Below are 5,624 nucleotides of genomic sequence, written 5' to 3'. Positions count from 1 at the left end.
ACAGCCCAGCTCCTGTGCTTCCAGTTTACCCAATGGCACATTCCTCCTTATTGCTCTGCCAGAAACACTGAGGTCAAGTGTAATGGTCACATGGTATCAATCATTGGTTTTACCTAAAGGAAAGAAAATAAGTTTTCATAAGATGAGAAAGTAAAACACAGAGAAAGCCTCTGAATGTTCCTATACTTGGGACTACTTTGCCCATCTATTACACTCCTTATCTGGCCTTTGCAGACACTGTAACTTGAGACTTTTAAGAAATTTAACATGTGCATTTTCATTGAGTCATTTTGGCTAAAAGTTACACTTTTTGGGTTAAATTTGAGTAGACAAAGAATTTCTAAGAAAAACAAAGGAAAGGTAGAAGAATAATTTTGTATGTACCACAAGTAAAAATTTCTAGTCTTTATGTCCTCTCTGCTGTAACCCAAACAGAAACAAAAGGAGCAGTGACAAATGGCCCTGGGGTGCTGAGGATCTCTTGGAGTAAGCAGAGGGGAGAAGGAAGAAGGCCTCAAAACTAATCCTTCAGCTGAGTCTCAAAAGATGATGGGGATTTTCTTTGACACGGAGAACTTTATTACTTCGTGATGAAGTCTGGGAACAAATACTAAAGCTTAGACTTATCCTTTCTAGTTCAGCTTTTCTTATAGCATTCTTAGTCCTTAAATCCTCCCACAGAGAGGTGAGGATCACATGACTACATTAAAACCCAGTAACCCCAGATTAGAGTTGTCATTCATTCCCAGTAGAAACACTTCTGTTCCAATTTAAGGCCAGAAACTCCCTAGGAGGTGTAAATACCGTACAGGCGATGGGACCCCTGGCACCGAGGTTAGGTCTTGGCTCTGAGTCGGACCCCTTGTACGCTCCTTAGGACAAAACCTCACAAGTTTTCCTCACCAACAGGCAAAATCATCCCTCTCTCTCACCTTACAGGTGTTGTGAAGTTAAGATGAAAATACCTGACAATACATTCTAATCTGTTCCAAGTCCTTCAAATTCGAGATGTTATTGTCAAGAATAGCTAGCACAGGGCCAGATAGACAGCTCAGTAGAATAAGCACTTGCCTGGCAAACCTAGCAAGCACAAGGTCCTGAGTGCAGTCCCCAGTACCACAAAAAAAAAAAAAAAATGGCTAGTACAGAAATACCATTTTTATTTTGGATACTTGTAAATTTAAGGGAACTTTTCAAAGATAGTTTTCATAAACCTCAATTTTATTTTCTCTTAATATTATCTCATGTGCCTGTGGTAGATGTGTTCACACTAAGAAACCAGCATTGGTCTACTACTATCAACTAATTGCTGACTTTTGCCAAACCGATTCCACCAGTTTTCCCGTTAATACTCCTTTTTAGTTCAAAGATCCCTTGTAGGATTAAATGTAGCATTTAGTCCTCATGTCTATTGAGTCTCCTTTGCTCTAGGGCGGTTTCTCTACCTTTTTTTTTTTTTTTTTTTTTCCTGATCTGGTGAAGTGTGAGGAGTTCTTCTCAGATATTTAGTAGAATGGCCCCATGTGTGGCTTGGTCTGCTGTCTAGACTGGATTTGTGGAAAGGACAGCACAGAGGTGAGATGTCATCTGATTACATCACATCAGTGATGTCGCCTGATGTCCATACCACATCACTGGTGACCTTCACCCAGTCACCTGCGTAACAGTGTATCTATCAGGTCCTCTCACTTGAAGGTTATGATGCTTTTCTTCCCCAGATCTAGTCCTTTAAGGGTGAAGGTGATAACTTCCCACCCTGTGGGTTGGGTAGGCAGGGTGATATCTACATACATTATATGAGGTTCTGTCAAGAAACTATTTCTTAACTATCAATTAATAGAAGCAATACTAATTGATAATAAGTTCTTTTTTATTCTCCACTTACTTACTTTTGGTAAGAACGAGAAAATACGCCTTTCAGCCAACTGGTAGAATGCAGATGGAAGTCACCAAAACCCCACAAAACCCATCAATAATGGAACAAGCTCTTTCATGCCTCAGAATTATCATTCCAACCACATCAGTGCCTCACAGCAGACTGTGGATGTAGCCAACTGTACTTCAAAGACACCAGCAGGAGTTGTTGTTGTTGAACAATACCTGTGTCACTGTCCCTCCATTGTTATGTGAACACTAAGCTTTTGCTTTCCTGGAGAAGCAGTGTGCTATAGCTATCATTTTAATTCTGTCCATGGAAGTTATTTTAAAATTCAGATAAGAAAAATAGTATTTCTTCATTTTCTATAATGTGATCAACATAAAATGGTGAATGGGGTTTGTACATCAAAGTCTTAAGAATATTATGGCAGAAATATGGAAATATTTTACTGTATAGGCTTGTGTTTAGTAATCAGGTATAACTATACTCTCAATAGTACATATGGGCAATAATGAAAAGAATTAGAAAATGTAGATTTTTTGGTGGACTATTATATTTAGTATTTTATCCACAAATTATTTCCAAGAGTAGTTATTAGAGTTGATGTAAAATGGCTACTGCATATAATAATGATAAGAAAGACTTTGGTAATTGTGTCCCTACTGTGTTTTCCCTAGAGGACACATGGTGCTTTTATATCACAACGTTACTTAAAATGACCATCATGGCCTCAAATTACAGACTGCAGTATTTTAGTGGGCTGCTAAGTTGGATTGTCAAGATAGGTTACAGGTACACAAGGACAAAGGAGAACTTGATTAAAGGCAGGAAAATCCACATTTCAGAGGCTTCGTCTTCAGATTTCTTGAGCTTAGAGTAAGTACGTATTTCTTTCACTTCCTTATTGTTCAATTTTCATTAAAACGTATCAAGAGTACCAGAGAGTGTTTCCACTGGGAAATTCATAATGGCCACCATTTTTCTTAATATAGAAAAGAAAATAAGACATCAGAGGCACCACAAATTCTGATACTTTATGTGAAAAATCTTGATCAGAACTTTCTTTTTCAAGGGGGCCGGGGAGATGGCTCAGTGGAATAAGCGCTTCTCTGGCAAACACAAGGGCCTGAGTTCAATCCCTAGTTCCTCAAATAAAAAAAAAAAAAGAACTTTCTTTTTCAAAAGAAATTATGAAAACATTCATGGACTTGATTTTAAATAATCATCTTTTTATCTTAAAGGAAGTCCATTTGATTTTATACAACAACATGCCTGATATAGATAAATTGTAACTTTACTGTTAGGTTAAGTGATTTTGATTATTTAATAGTAACTATCAATATTAATACATAATTAGCAAATAACTTTAGAATCATTTAATAATATTTTAGAATAATTTTTGAATAGTATCTACCACCTCAATAGTCCACGTTGGGCAGTGTTTTAAGTACTTTAAATATGTTATTTCATTTAATCCTTAAAGCAACACAGGGAGGAGATAGCACTTGTATTTTGCAGATGAGCATTTAAGATTTAGACACAGACTATGAACCGTTTATCTAAAGTCAGTGAGTGGCATGCTCAGAATCTGCTTACTCTAAGTTGTGACAGCTCTCTCACAGGACGTATCCTTTGGCTGGATCAAACTCAGATCAGGCCTGCTGTGGTGGCAGCAAGTCATTAGGTCATCACTAACTCTTCCACTTACCCATCAACGCTGAACCCAACAAACTTGTGAAAGCACCTGGGAAAAATAAAATTTCTGTGTAATATAAAACAAACAAAAGTATGGATTCAGGTTTATTGTACTATGTTATGTTTAGGATTCTGACTTTAGCATGCTCCTGTTAAGCCACTTCTACCCAAAATTCATTTTAAAATACTGCATAGACTTTTAGTGCATTGTCAATGTGCTGCATTGTTTTACTAAATGAGTTTTGCAGAACCTCATGGGGGAAATCAAGAGTTTAAAACTGATAACTTGGGTTAATTTAGCAGTTTGGAAAGCTTGACATAAGATGACTCTATCACTCTTTAGAACCGGTTAGCACTGATCAGCACTACAGAATCAACATGATTGCCTTAAAAATTAAAGAGAGTGTTATTTTCACCTAAGTAGTACAAGAATAAGAAATAGTGGGATAGTTAATCACCTCTACAATGTTGTATTCCTGCACCTATATACCTGCTGGGTTTTGCTGAACCTTCAAAAAGTTTTTTTTCAAATAGTGTTAGCTAAGTACTAAGGTGAGGAATCTTCTCATACCAACCTGATGGGCTAATGTTGGTCATTTTATGTTTTACATGACAAACTCTAAGCAAACCTTTGCTGTAGACTGAATGTTGCTGTGAGACCTGATCTTCAGTTTAATGGTATTTGCTAGTGTAGCTTTTGGGAGGTAATCTGGTCCGGGGAACAGTGGTCTGGTGAAGGGTATCAGTGCCTTAGAAAAGAGACCCAGAAGCCTCTCTCTTGGAAGAAGATACCCTATGAACTAGGAAGCAGGTCCTCGCTGAACACTGAATCTTCTGAGACACTGATCATGGGCTTCTCTGAACAATGAGAAACAAATTTCTTTTGTTTATAGATCACCTAGTTTTTGGAATTTTGTTATAGCAGCATGAATGGACTGAGAAAGACACATGACTCTTTGGAGAAGAAAGTGGAACAACCAGGTTCTTCATTTTACAGTGTCACTTGTTAAAGTCAAGCAAAAACTTTGCAGCTACACCAAGCTAATGTCTACTTCTGTACTTAAACTTTGTCTCAGAGCTTCTTTTGTGCCTCCCTTTTTCTTCATTTTTATACACAAAAATTCAAGTTAAAGGCCATCAATCAACCACTGGATGTTTATTCTCTCTTCTGTTTAACCAAACACATAGTCTTTGAATCAAGGAAATCAGGTTGTTCTCCTCTTCACTGCACCATGATTGCTTTTGAGTATATCCAGGTTTGAATAAAACCTGAGACACTTTCAGACCAAAAATAGGTATGGTAAGTAGAAGTTGAAAATTCGAAGTTACATAGAGTGTATGTAATTTCTGATTGAACATCATGATAATGAAAGAAATAATAGCCCAAATATATGTAAAAGGAAATGAAAAATGGCATAAGTGACATGGGAAATGTCCTTGCTATAGTAAAGATAGAACGTGGACTTTCTTTCAGTCACTGATGTTTTAATATACCTGTACTAAGCCAAATCTGTTCCCATATTAATGTGTTAAGAGTGGAGATGTTTGGGATACTGGTCAGTTATTAACAGAAACATCAAAGTTAAGCTGAAATTTCAATGTACCTTTATACTCAGCAGAAAACTAAAGATTTTTTTTTTCTGTATTTCTGCCACTAGGAGGCTTCCGATTTCAAAAAAACAAATGCTTACCATTAAGGAAAATCACATTCTAATCCAAGCACTGTCATTAACCACTCTGTAGTTTTTCAACTTGTCACTGGGCAGTGAATTTTTTCATGTACTATCATAAGTGTCACTCAGGCAGGTGTTATTTCGTCCAGCAGATTTTTGCATTGAATAAATTTTATAAAATTCTCACTCTTACACTTCCTGTTATATTATATCAATTAATAAAAAAAAATGTAGGGCTGGTGAGATGGCTCAGTGGTCTAAAGCACCTACTTAGAACAAGCTAAGCTAAACAAGGCTCAGGGACTGCGGTTCAATCCCCCAGCACCACATGCCAGCCAGCCCGCCCCCTGGTGGGCTGAGCTGGACACACACACAAA

This window comes from Octodon degus, unplaced genomic scaffold (assembly GCF_000260255.1).
Source record: "Octodon degus isolate 3935 unplaced genomic scaffold, OctDeg1.0 scaffold00216, whole genome shotgun sequence".
Lineage (NCBI taxonomy): Eukaryota > Metazoa > Chordata > Mammalia > Rodentia > Octodontidae > Octodon > Octodon degus.
The sequence above is the reverse complement of the archived record's forward strand: the minus strand, read 5'-3'. Positions refer to the sequence as shown.